Raw genomic sequence first — 14,679 nt, forward strand, 5'->3', positions numbered from 1 at the left:
TAAAATGAGAATAATGGGGATAGGGGAAAATATGTGCAAGTGGGTTGAGAGCTGGCTCAGGGATAGGAACAAAGGGTGGTTATTAATGGAGCACACTCGGACTGGGTAGCGGTTAGAAGTGGGGTACCACAGGGGTCAGTATTGGGCCCTCTTCTTTTTAACATATTTATTAATGACCTTGTAGGGGGCATTCAGAGTAGAATTTCAATATTTGCAGATGACACTAAACTCTGCAGGGTAATCAATACAGAGGAGGACAATTTTATATTACAGGATGATTTATGTAAACTAGAAGCTTGGGCTGATAAATGGCAAATGAGCTTTAATGGGGATAAATGTAAGGTCATGCACTTGGGTAGAAGTAATAAGATGTATAATTATGTGCTTAATTCTAAAACTCTGGGCAAAACCGTCAATGAAAAAGACCTGGGTGTATGGGTGGATGACAAACTTAAATTCAGTGGCCAGTGTCAGGCAGCTGCTACAAAGGCAAATAAAATAATGGGATGCATTAAAAGAGGCATAGATGCTCATGAGGAGAACATAATTTTACCTCTATACAAGTCACTAGTTCGACCACACTTAGAATACTGTGCACAGTTCTGGTCTCCGGTGTTTAAGAAAGACATAGCTGAACTGGAGCGGGTGCAGAGAAGAGCGACCAAGGTTATTAGAGGACTGGGGGGTCTGCAATACCAAGATAGGTTATTACACTTGGGGCTATTTAGTTTGGAAAAACGAAGACTAAGGGGTGATCTTATTTTAATGTATAAATATATGAGGGGACAGTACAAAGACCTTTCTGATGATCTTTTTAATCATAGACCTGAAACAGGGACAAGGGGGCGTCCTCTGCGGTTGGAGGAAAAAAGGTTTAAGCATAATAACAGACGCGGATTCTTTACTGTAAGAGCAGTGAGACTATGGAACTCTCTGCCGTATGATGTTGTAATGAGTGATTCATTACTTAAATTTAAGAGGGGACTGGATACCTTTCTGGAAAAGTATAATGTTACAGGGTATATACACTAGATTCCTTGATAGGGCGTTGATCCAGGGAACTAGTCTGATTGCCGTATGTGGAGTCGGGAAGGAATTTTTTTTCCCCAATGTGGAGCTTACTCTTTGCACATGGGGTTTTTTTGCCTTCCTCTGGATCAACATGTTAGGTTAGGCTATGGGTTGAACTAGATGGACATATAGTCTTCCTTCAACCTTAATAACTATGTAACTATATGTAACTATGAAGACCGGGAAGATGGCGGCGCTCAGCGGTGGAACGGAGGACAGGTGAATATGGCCGATACTCACCCTCCTGGCGGTCCCTGCTTCTCTGTTGGAGATCGCGGTGTGCGTTCAGTGTGAACGCATACCGCGATCTCCCGGGAGCGTCACTCTGTGAGGCCCAGACTGCGCCGGCGCTGGCGCAGTCTATAAAGGCTTCGGACAGAGTGACGCTCCCAGCGTTATATTATAGATCTCACTCACTGATCAGCATGTCCAGACTGTGTTTAGTGTAAAATTGTGTGAAATTTCAAAATTATTATCCAAAAAGGTGTAATGTTATGTTTTGCACAACAGAATAAAACAAGGCACAGTTTGAAGTAAGCTGCAGTCATTATCTGTATGATCAGGGTAAAATATAGCATAGCATAAAAATGGATTTTTGTAATTTGGCCCTGAAAACAGTACTTGGGTCAATGGCAAAAATTGATTGCCCTGTAGTAAACAGAAACCATATCAACTTGAATGTAAATGTGTGTACATTTATTATAGAAATGATGAAACTAGTGAGGAGGCCTGCAGAATCACAAATGTCTCCGTAGATGTACTTACAATGGGTTCATATCTTCCTGTGGCCTTCTCTGCAATTCACCTTGAAAAAGCAGCAATTGAAACTTTGAAAGCAGATATAAAAATAGAAAAAAAAAATAACAATGTAAAAATAGATCACATACTTCACATTTCTGTATTTCAGAAACTGCATCCCAAAATTTACATTTGGACTATGTTATCTAATATAACTAATACAGAAAACATGCAGCTTATGGTCAGCTCCATTTTATAAAGCCATACTGTAGGGAGCCACTTCACCACAAAAGGAAAGTCAAGAAGTATTCATAACACATGAATTTTTATACTTTTCTCACGCTACACCCACAAACGTAAATTTATTTTACTGAGATTTTATGTGATATTCCATCAAGTAACAAGTATTTGTGAAGTGTAAAGGAAATGATACATGGTTTTCTAATTTTTTTTAAATATAAATCTGAAAATTGTGAAATCTGAAAAATGGCCCGAATTTATTAATTTATTCATAGTATTACTACAGCTGTTCTGTGAAGGCCTCAGAGGTTTCTTTGCGAACATTAGGGATCAAACAGCATCATAAAAAACAAGCAAGAAACCCACCAAGCAGGTCAGGGAATAAGTTACGAAGAAGAGTAAATCAGGGTTAGGTTATTAAAAAAATCCCAGCTCTGAACATCACATGGAGCACTGTTCCATCCATCATCCAAAAATGGAAGGCACAACTGCAAACCTACCAAGACATGGCCACCCACCTAAACTGACATCCATAGCAAGGAGAGCACTAAATAGAGAAACAGCCAAGAGACCCATGGTCACTCTGGAGGAGCAGCAGATATCCTGAGCTCAGGCGGGAGAATTTGTCCACAGGACAACTAGTAGGGTGCAGTTAGACTGCTGTATTACTCGCACAAGGATCGCATTGCAATCCTTGGACTGGCTGTTCGCTCTTCCGACCTGAGTGTTACACCTGTATAGAAATAAATGTTGTCACGCTCAGGAGAGCTGCCAGCCAGTACAAGCATTGCAATGCGATCCTCCAGGGTGTAATGCGGCAGTCTGACTGCACCCTAAGTTGTGCACTCTAAAAATCTGGCCTTTATGGAAGAGCGGCAAGAAGAAAGCCAGTTTTGAAAACAAGTCATAAGAAGTCCCATTTGCAGTTTACAAAAAGCAATGCAGGGGACATAGCTAGCTAGAAGGTGCTCTGGTCAATGAATCCAAAATAAAACTTATTGGGCTAAATGCAAAATGCTATATTTGATGGAAAACTAACATTGCACACCACCTGCTAGGAAGCGCTGCTCTAAAGCGTACTGGATCCCGATCGCTTACGTGCCCCGACACTCTCCAGATGATGCATAGATAAAGGTGCTTCTGCTTGCAGCATCAAAGAGCAGCCTGGGGCAGCAACATGGAACACCGCCCACCATGCATGAAGCCGGGAACATAACAGTGTTGACAAAGGCAAATGTTTGGGGCATATATAGGGTTTCAATTTCCTTAAGACATTAGAAACTTTTTTTTACTACCTTATTAGAGAAATCCAATTTTTTCTTTTTCTGAACTGATCATTGATTCTCAAAATTCTTAATTCACAGATAAAATCTGTCTTCAGTTAAAACAGATTTTCCAATTACTGAGATAGATGACAGTTGGTGCTCATAAGATTCTATGGAAGACTGTAACTGACGTTTCAGGAGAAGCAGAGAATGTCTGCTCCTCCTGCAATAGAACTTACAAGCACTAACTTATCTTAGAAAAGGGAAAATCTGTTTTCACTAATTACAGTTTTTACCCATTAAATTGAGAGTGAAAAAATCAGTCCAGGAGAAGAAAGAAGCAGACTATTTTCATGTGTATTATTGATTTCTAAAATAAAAATGTAAAGAACAGTAATTCTTTAAGTGCATGAAGCATTAGATGTAAAAATGTGCTCTATGAACCCTTTCATACTCAAAGATAATAGTGTTTTTCCCTTTCTGAATGCTGTCTCTATATAACATCTTGTCAAGGGTATCATAGTTTAACAATTAATTACTTTTCTTTCTCCTGAAAAATGGAAATGCCAACCTTTTCAGTCAATGCCCCCTCCGCAGATGTAATCTTCAAGCTTTACATCAGCCATGCCTTGTATGGCCAGTTTCTGTTCAGTTACCTAGTGAAAACAAAAGAATACTTTAACCCATAAGAATGATACACAAAATATTCATACACTTGGCACTTAGGCTGGCTTCACATTTGCGTTTAAAAACGCCGCGTTTAAACGTGGTGTTTTTTAGGCGAATGCGTTTTTGCATGTTTTAACACAAACGTGGCGTTTTGATGCGTTTACATGCATTTTTTCCTGCATTTGCGTTTTTGAAACGCATAATGAGAAGTGTGTGACAGCTGCCAATCATCAAAATCAACTAGAAAACCCACTATAAACAGAAATACCTAGGGTTAGGGTTAGGATCCCTAGTAACCCAAACTCCAACCCAAACTCCAACCCAAACTCCAACCCAAACTCCAACCCTGACCCGAACCCAAAGTCTAACCCTAACCCTAACACAAACCCTAACACAAACCATAACCCTAACCCAAACTCTAACCCTAACCCAAACTCTAACCCTAACCCAAACACAAACCTTAGGGTTAGGGTTAGGATCCCTTAGGGTTAGGGTTGGGGGGTGGCTTATCAGTGTGTATTCTTGTGTTTTTCTATAAAAACGCATGCAAACGCATGTGCTTAAAAACGCATGCGTTTACATAGACATCAATAAGTTTTTTTGCCGCAAAAAAACGCCGCTAGAAATTACTACGTTGCATTTCTGTAACACAATGCATGCAGAGAAAAAACGCATGCGTCGCCAAAACGTGTCAAAACGCATGCAAAAAAAGCATGCGTTTTTAATGTGAAGTATAGAAAAAAAACGCAAAAAAAAACGCAAATGTGAAACCAGCCTTAATCGTCATTCAGACTTTTTTTTAAAGTCACTTTTCTTTTTTGTCTTGTGGTAGTCATTGCCTTCTTCTGTACCAAATTCCTAAAAAAATGGCTCATGCGGTGCAGTTTATGAATTTTGAACAAGGTAAAAAATGCTCTTGTACAGCACAAGTCGGTAGTGGGTATATGGAGCAGGTTTCACGTTGAGCCCACCTCATATAGATAATGGCTGTGACACTCAGCCAGGACATGCCTCCAACAGCGGCAAGTGGAACGCAGCGGAGCCCGCAATTATTAACTTGTTTAATGTCGCTGTCAAATTTGGCGACCCCGTGGTGAAATCATTGGGCGCCTGTCATCCCAGAGCTCCTTTGAAATCCTACATTACATTTTGCAACAATTCTGTGACAATAGCAGGTTTAAGTTCCCTAAGGGGACTAATAAATAACATAAAAAGTAGAAAAAAAGTCTTACAAATCTGAAAAAAAAAAAAAAAAGTTAGAATCATCCTCTTTTCCTCCATTGAAAAAGCGACAATAAAAAACTAAAAAAATACACGTGGTATCGCTGTGTGCAGTAAATTCCAATTTATCAAAATATAAAAATAATGAACCCAATCAGTAAACATTGCAAACAAAAACATAAAAAAATAAACATCGAAAGAAATTATGTAAGACGTGAACAAAATGTCAAGCTACTTCAAAATATTATCAATGAAAATGTTGTCTCACTCTGCAAAAAATAAACCCTCACTAGTGATGAGGGAGTGTGTTTGTTACTTGAGATTTCTGAGAATGCTCAGGTGTTTTCGGAGTATTTTGGGCGTGCTTGTAGATTATGTTTAAATCCCCTCAGCTGCATGATTTGCAGTCGCTAGACAGCCTGAATACATGTGTAGATTCCCTAACAAACAGGCAATCCCTGCATGTGTTCAGGTTGTCTAGCAGCCGCAAATCATGCAGCTGAGGGGATTCAAACATAATCTCTGAGCACACCGAAATACTCAGAGAACACCCGAGCATGCTCAGAAATTTCGAGTAACAAGCACACTCGCTCATCACTAACCTTTCACACAAATCTCTCAACCAAAAAATTGAAGTGTTAGGGGTCAAGGGAAATGGTGCCACAATCAAAAACATTTTTTACCTTTTTGTTTTTCACTACCAAAATAATTTTAAAAAACTGAACAAGTTTGGTATTGCCATAATGAGGAGAATCATATTGTCTGGTCATTTTTACCACACAATGTATGCCGAATTCCCAAAAAACTGTGTCAGAATTGCTTTTTTTTTGTGTGATTTCACTGCACTAGGAATTTTTTTCTCCTTTTCTAGTACACTAAATGGTAAAATGGTGGTAAAATGAATGGTGTCATTCAAAAGAACAGCTCATCCCACAAAAAACAAGCCCTCAAACAGCTATATTGGCAGAAATATATAAAAGTTATGGCTCTTGGAAGAAGGGGAGGAAAAAAACAGAAAATGGTCTTGGCGTGAAGGGGTTAAAGAGCTGTAAAATGTGTTTTTATGTAAACAGAAAAATAAAAAATGCTATGGCTTTGGGAAAAAAAAAATTCTAAAATGGAATTGGCCATGGCGGGAAGGGGCGAACCTTTTGGCTGTTTTTAAAGGGAACCTGTCACCCCCGGGACATAGATGACCGATTAATATAGGCATATAGGTAACAGAAATGTTACACTAGTCCTACCGTTCATACAAATCATACATTACTCTCCTCCAGCTACATATAGAAACCCTGCTAATCTTATTAACATTCAGTGCATGCCTTCTCCTATTGCTTTCCACTGTGCTCTCTGGAATGCATGGTCTGTGTGTAACAAACTACTTACATTCACGATCTTTTCCTCTAATTCCCTTTAACTTTCTGGCTACTACAGAAACCTGGATCCAGCACTCAGACACCACCGCCGCTGCTGCTCTCTCGTTTGGTGGGTTGAAATTTTCACATACCACCAGACCTGAGAACACACAGGGTGGAGGTGTTGGTTTACTCCTTTCACCAAAATGTGCTTTCCAGGTCATACCCCCGATTCCCTCACTTACATTTCCTTCCTTTGAAGTCCACACCGTCAGACTCTAAGCCCTTCTCCTTGCAGGTGGCGGTTGTTTATCGCCCTCCAGGCTCCTCCCGCCTGTTTCTAGACCACTTTGCCACCTGGCTTACTCACTTTCTATCCGGTGACATCCCCACCCTCATCATTGGAGTCTTTAAAGGGAAGGTGCCACCAGTTTTCTTGTATTTTGTTTTTTTGTGAAATTAAGCCTAAAATAGTAATTAAAATGTATTAATGCAATGTTTGCACTGTTTGCAAACATTTCTATATGAAAAATATTATATATTTTTCTACAAATATACATATTTACCACTAGGGGGAGCATTTTCCGTTTTAGACCTCAAGCAGCTATAGTAAGATTTAACAGCTCTGCCCCAGGGATATTAGACCACCCAAAAGGGGAGGGAAATGGTGATGTCAGCAGTTACTGCTCCAACAGTAAGAATAAAGAGTAGCATCACAGGGCAGCAGCATTTTGTGTGTGACTGCCCTGTGACCTGCTATCACCAGCAGTTACTGCATCAGAGTGCATGTAGCATGCATGTATGTAGCATGCATGTATGTAGCATGCATGTATGTAGCATGCATGTATGTAGCATGCATGTATGTAGCATGCATGTATGTAGCATGCATGTATGTAGCATGCATGTAGCATGCATGTATGTAGCATGCATGTATGTAGCATGCATGTATGTAGCATGCATGTATGTAGCATGCATGTATGTAGCATGCATGCATGTAGCATGCATGCATGTAGCATGCATGTAGCATGCATGTATGTAGCATGCATGTAGCATGCATGTAGCATGCATTTAGCATGCATGTACAGTGAGGCAAAAAAGTATTTAGTCAGTCAGCAATAGTGCAAGCTCCACCACTTAAAAAGATGAGAGGCGTCTGTAATTTACATCATAGGTAGACATCAACTATGGGAGACAAACTGAGAAAAAAAAATCCAGAAAATCACATTGTCTGTTTTTTTAACATTTTATTTGCATATTATGGTGGAAAATAAGTATTTGGTCAGAAACAAAATTTCATCTCAATACTTTGTAATATATCCTTTGTTGGCAATGACAGAGGTCAAACGTTTTCTGTAAGTCTTCACAAGGTTGCCACACACTGTTGTTGGTATGTTGGCCCATTCCTCCATGCAGATCTCCTCTAGAGCAGTGATGTTTTTGGCTTTTCGCTTGGCAACACGGACTTTCAACTCCCTCCAAAGGTTTTCTATGGGGTTGAGATCTGGAGACTGGCTAGGCCACTCCAGGACCTTAAAATGCTTCTTACGAAGCCACTCCTTCGTTGCCCTGGCGGTGTGCTTTGGATCATTGTCATGTTGAAAGACCCAGCCACGTTTCATCTTCAATGCCCTTGCTGATGGAAGGAGGTTTGCACTCAAAATCTCACGATACATGGCCCCATTCATTCTTTCATGTACCCGGATCAGTCGTCCTGGCCCCTTTGCAGAGAAACAGCCCCAAAGCATGATGTTTCCACCACCATGCTTTACAGTAGGTATGGTGTTTGATGGATGCAACTCAGTATTCTTTTTCCTCCAAACACGACAAGTTGTGTTTCTACCAAACAGTTCCAGTTTGGTTTCATCAGACCATAGGACATTCTCCCAAAACTCCTCTGGATCATCCAAATGCTCTCTAGCAAACTTCAGACGGGCCCGGACATGTACTGGCTTAAGCAGTGGGACACGTCTGGCACTGCAGGATCTGAGTCCATGGTGGCGTAGTGTGTTACTTATGGTAGGCCTTGTTACATTGGTCCCAGCTCTCTGAAGTTCATTTACTAGGTCCCCCCGCGTGGTTCTGGGATTTTTGCTCACCGTTCTTGTGATCATTCTGACCCCACGGGGTGGGATTTTGCGTGGAGCCCCAGATCGAGGGAGATTATCAGTGGTCTTGTATGTCTTCCATTTTCTAATTATTGCTCCCACTGTTGATTTCTTCACTCCAAGCTGGTTGGCTATTGCAGATTCAGTCTTCCCAGCCTGGTGCAGGGCTACAATTTTGTTTCTGGTGTCCTTTGACAGCTCTTTGGTCTTCACCATAGTGGAGTTTGGAGTCAGACTGTTTGAGGGTGTGCACAGGTCTCTTTTTATGCTGATAACAAGTTTAAACAGGTGCCATTACTACAGGTAATGAGTGGAGGAAAGAGGAGACTCTTAAAGAAGAAGTTACAGGTCTGTGAGAGCCAGAAATCTTGATTGTTTGTTTCTGACCAAATACTTATTTTCCACCATAATATGCAAAAAAAATGATAAAAAAACAGACAATGTGATTTTCTGGATTTTTTTTTCTCAGTTTGTCTCCCATAGTTGAGGTCTACCTATGATGTAAATTACAGACGTCTCTCATCTTTTTAAGTGGTGGAACTTGCACTATTGCTGACTGACTAAATACTTTTTTGCCCCACTGTATGTAGCATGTATGTAGCATGCATGTAGCATGCATGTATGTAGCATGCATGTAGCATGCATGTAGCATGCATGTAGCATGCATGTAGCATGCATGTATGTAGCATGTATGCATGTATGTAGCATGCATGTATGTAGCACGCATGTATGTAGCACGCATGTATGTAGCACGCATGTATGTAGCACGCATGTATATAGCACGCATGTATGTAGCACGCATGTATGTAGCACGTATGTATGGAGTATATATGGAGTATGTATGGAGTATTTTTTATTTTTCATTCAACACATTAGCCGGATGATGGGACTATTACTGTCCCATAATTGGCTAATGTGTCAATCACTGTCATTGTAGCAGGCATCGTCCGATGGGACTTGTAGTCCCATCGGACGATGCTTGCACACACGCATAGAGCCCCCCCCACGCCGCACAGAGCCCCACCCCACGCCGCACAGAGCCCCCCCCACCGCACAGAGACCCCCCACGCCGCACAGGGACCCCCCCCCCCACGCCGCACAGAGACCCCCCCACGCCGCACAGAGAGGGAGAGCGACACAGGGGGAGAGTGCAGTTCACCGGAGATCACTGGGACTGTGCGCAAGTGGGGAGGCGGAGACAGAGCAGGGGGAAGCACACAGGGCAGCGTGTGAGAGCAGAGGATGTCTGCCCAGAACCTGCAGTGCCTGGAGTACAGAGGAGCAGTCAGTGCTTCTGTCCTGCGATAGAGAGTAAGTGGAGCTCAACAAATAGCACTGGACTATAATAAAATGGCAGCTAGTCACACCTACAGCAGTGAGTTGTGCAGCCCACAGAGGCGTGTCCAGCTCAATGCTAATGCTGCTGCAATGTTACAGATAGGGTCCGAGCCGGTCTATTATCTCCTATGTCCATGGGGTGCCGTAATCTGACACTGATAGTGCCCTGCTACTGCTGCAAAACCAAGATGTCAGCCCCCAGTTCCTTCTTTCTACTCATATAACACACGAAATCTGTTTTACATGCATTCAAATCTGGGTTATAACAGCATGTTATGCTACATTACATTGATTAATTAATGATCTACAAACGCGGTACCTTCCCTTTAACATCCCCATCAATGATCCCCTATCCCAATCTGCCCCTCATCTTCTCTAACTTCTTCATTCAACCTCTCACAGTTTACTAATTCTCCTACGCATGAGGATGGGAATACTCTGGACCTGGTTTTCTCACGTCCCGGATCGCTGCACAACTTTACTAACTCCACTCTCCCACTCTCAGACCACAACCTTCTTTCCTTCTCTGTCAAGAATTGTCTCCTCACCCAGGACACCCCCCACTTACCACACTTATCGGAATACAGGTACCATTAACTTTAGCCCCCATCTCCTCCCTCTCCTGTCCAGACTTAGCATTGTCACACTTCAATATTACACTGAAGAATACCCTGGATGAAGAGGCACCTTCTACACGCAGAAAGACCCGACACAGACAACGGCAGCCCTGGCACACTATGCAAACACGCTTTCTTCAGCGTTGCTCAAGGTGTGCAGAGTGGCAGTGGAGAAAATCTCTTAGCAGAAGACTTCATCCACTATAAGTTCATGCTCAAAACCTATAACTCTGCCCTTTCTCTGGCCAAACAATCCTACTTCACCACCCTCGTCACCTTACTATCCAACAACCCAAAATGACTTTTTGAAACCTTAAACTCCCTCCTGAAACCTAAAGTACAAGCCTTCATCTCCAATCTCAGTGGTGAGGATCTGGCCACTTATTTCCTAGAAAAAAACAACCACATCCATCAGGATATCTCAGCCCAATCTCCTCAGCGCCTGGATCTCCTTTCCCTGCCGCACCTCAAGCTCATTAGACATCTTTGAGCCTGTTTCAGAAGAAGAAGTTTCCAAGCTCCTCACTTCTGCTCGGCCTACAACCTGCAACAGTGACCCCATTCCTTCACCTCTCCTGCAGTCTCTCTCACCAGTGGTCACCACTGACCTGACTAAAATATATAACCTCTCTCTTTCTTCAGGTATCTTTCCCTCCTCATTTAAACATGCCATCATTACCCCTTTACTTAAAAAGCCATCCCTGGACCAGAACTGCACAGCTAACTACAGACCTGTCTCTAACCTTTCCTTCATCTCTAAACTCCTGGAACGCTTGGTCCACTCCCGTCTAATCTGCTATCTCTCGGATAACTCTCTACTCGACCCCTTACAATCTGGTTTCCGCTCTGTACACTCCACTGAAACTGCCCTCACTAAAGTCTAATGATCTAATAACAGCTAAATCCAAAGGTCATTGCTCTCTGCTGATTCTCCTGGATCTATCTGCCGCATTTGATACTGTGGATCACCAGCTCCTTCTCACTATGCTCCGCTCCATAGGCCTCAAGGAGACAGGCCTCTCCTGGTTCTCCTCCTACCTCTCTGACCGCTCCTTCACTGTATCTTTTGACGGCTCCTCTTCCTCTCCTCGTCCCCTTACTATCGGGGTTCCGCAGGGCCCAGTCCTGGGGCCCCTCCTTTTCTCTCTATACACTGCCCATATTGGACAATCAGCAGATGTGGGTTCCAGTACCATCTCTATGCTGACGACACCCAATTATACATTTCTTCCCCTGACATCACCCCCACTCTAATTCAAAATACCAAGCATTGTCTGTCTGCTGTCTCTAACATCATGTCCTCCCTCAATATGAAACTAAATCTCTCCAAAACTGAACTACTTGTGTTTCTCCCTTCTACTAACCTCACTCTACCCAACATCGAAATTACCCTGGAGCGTTCCACCATAACTCCCAAGCAGCATGCCCGCTGTCTTGGGGTCATATTCGACACCGAACTTTCCTTTACTCCCTGTACCGATCACTCACTCGCTCCTGTCACCTGCATCTTAAAAACATCTCCAGAATCCGACCTTTTCTCACCTTTGAAACCGCTAAGACTCTTACCGTCGCTCATATTCATTCTCGTCTGGATTACTGCAACTCTCTTCTGATCGGTCTCTCTCTTTCCAAACTTTCTCCTCTCCACTCCATCTTGAATGCGGCAGCCAGGGTCCTATTTCTGTCCAGCCGCTTCACCGATGCCTCCATCATGTGCCAGTCATTACACTGGCTACCCATTCACTACAGGGTCCAGTATAAACTCATCTCTCTCACCCACAAAGCTCTCCACAGTTCTGCACTGCCTTATATCTCCTCTCTCATTTCTGTCTATCGCCCTACGCGTGCCCTCCATTCTACAAATGACCTAAAACTAACAACCCCCGTAATCCGAACCTCGCACCTCCATCTCCAAGACTTCTCTCGTGCTGTGCCAGCTCTCTGGAATGCACTTCCCCAGACCATCAGACGGATACCTAGCCCCGACCTATTCAAGCACGCTTTAAAAACCCATCTCTTCAAACAACTACTCAACTACTCAGTAAATTAACTTTGTCCTGTTCCCTCCTTCCAAATATTATCTGCATGTGAATCTGCACCCTACTATTCATCTGTCTCCATACCCTCCATGCACATGATAACTGCACTTGATACTTGACTATTGCACTTAAACACACGGGCTGATGACCGGATCATGCAGCTTTATATGAAAATCCCTATTTATTAAAATTGCCAGACCTGAAATAACAAGCACTTTTCACCTATTGTGTCCCCCATTTCCCTGTAGATTGTAAGCTTGCGAGCAGGGACCTCACCCTTAATGTCACTGTTTAAATTATCTTAACTTGTTCTGAATTTTTTGTCTGTACATGTCCCCGCTTAATTGTAAAGTGCTGCTGAATATGTTGGCACTATATAAATAAAAATTATTATTATTATTATTATTATTATTACCTGTATTCCTTATATTAGCGGTCTTGATGCTGAGAAATGTTATATTCTGTCTTGTTGCTAATGACTTCTCCAGTCTTCATTGTAATACTTACCCCCTCCCATCAGCAACGACCCTGGAATCCTGCGCCTGCTCCCTGCACTCCCTCAGAAATACGCACCTCATCCATCCTTCTATGGGCGCAGCACTCAGTGATCTTCTGCTCAGGTGCCGTCAATTTCCACTCTAGTTACATCTGATGTGTGCACCTATAAGGTGCTCTCCGCACTCCCTCCCTGCATAGTCATTGCCATGAACACATGGTTCCAAGCGATGACTGCTCAGAGAGGAAGTGGGGAGATCATATTATCGGCGTGCGCACCAGAGGTCACAGTGACTCGCCGATGCCTGCGCAGGAGATCCCTGAATGCAGTGCCCACAGAAGGGAAGGTGAGGTATGTATTTCTGAGGCAGTGCAGGGCGCAAGTGTGAGATTCCGGGGCCATAACTGATGTGCATGGGAGGGGGATTGTTGTGAATTCTGTGGCAGAGCTCCCTCCTGTGGTCACAAGTGGTACTTCGGCTGATTCTCTCTATGAGCTTCCGTTGGTGGAGGAAAGTGGTACTGCGGCTTCTGAGTTTCCTTCCTCAGGTGTTGTGGTGAAGTCGTTAGGTGCTGCTCTATTTAACTCCACCTAGTGCTTTGATCCTGGCCTCCAGTCAATGTTCTAGTATTGGACTTGCTTCCTCCTGGATCGTTCCTGTGGCCTGCTGCTCTGCATAGCCAAGTTGCTCTTTTGTTATTTTTGTTTGCTGTTTTTTCTGTCCAGCTTGTTTATTTGGTTTTTCTTGCTTGCTGGAAGCTCTGGGACGCAGAGGGTGTACCTCCGTGCCATTAGTCGGTACGGAGGGTCTTTTTGCCCCCTTTGCGTGGTTGTTTGTAGGGTTGTGTGTTGACCGCAAAGTTACCTTTCCTATCCTCGCTCTGTTCAGAAAGTCGGGCCTCACTTTGCTAAATCTATTTCATCTCTACGTTTGTCTTTTCATCTTAACTCACAGTCATATGTGGGGGGCTGCCTTTTCCTTTGGGGTATTTCTCTGAGGCAAGGTAGGCTTATTTTCTATCTTTAGGCTAGCTAGTTTCTCAGGCTGTGCCGAGTTGCATAGGGAGCGTTAGGCGCAATCCACGGCTGCCTCTAGTGTGGTTGGAGAGGATTAGGGATTGCGGTCAGCAGAGTTCCCACGTCTCAGAGCTCATCCTATGTTTTTGGGTTATTGTCAGGTCACTGTATGTGCTCTGACTTCTATGTCCATTGTGGTACTGAATTACCTGATCATAACAGTACTGGAGGCCCAAAGTACTAATGATTCTCAATAGAGGGAAAAAAGAAGTTCTGAGACCATTTTTTTTCTCTGCACTGTGTTTTGCCTTTTTTTTTCCCCCTAGACATTTGGGTGGTTCAGGACACAGGTGTAGCGATGGACATTAAAGGTCTGTCTTCATGTGTGGATCAGCTCACGGCAAGAGTACAAAATATTCAAGCATTTGTGGTTCAGAATTCTATGTTAGAACCAAGAATTCCTATCCCTGATTTGTTTTTTGGAGATAGGACTAAATTTCTGAGTTTC

The 14,679-nt window shown here is 43.0% G+C and overlaps 1 protein-coding gene across 3 annotated transcripts in view; it reads right to left on the reverse strand.

Moving 5' to 3' along the window:
• The window catches only part of SCAF8 (SR-related CTD associated factor 8), a 666,705-nt gene that overhangs the window by 130,579 nt on the left and 521,447 nt on the right, over window positions 1–14,679 (reverse strand). For 2 of the 3 annotated variants that reach the window (XR_011321960.1, XR_011321958.1), the window contains exons 22-23: window positions 3,886–3,970; window positions 1,837–1,898 (exon numbers count right to left, since the gene is read on the reverse strand). The gene's annotated coding sequence lies outside the window, so the exon portion shown is untranslated. Of the gene's footprint in view, window positions 1–1,745; window positions 1,899–3,885; window positions 3,971–14,679 lie in introns of those variants that run through there. The other variant, XR_011321959.1, reaches the window with a different exon arrangement.

Source organism: Ranitomeya imitator, chromosome 5 (genome assembly GCF_032444005.1).
Source record: "Ranitomeya imitator isolate aRanImi1 chromosome 5, aRanImi1.pri, whole genome shotgun sequence".
NCBI classification, from domain to species: domain Eukaryota; kingdom Metazoa; phylum Chordata; class Amphibia; order Anura; family Dendrobatidae; genus Ranitomeya; species Ranitomeya imitator.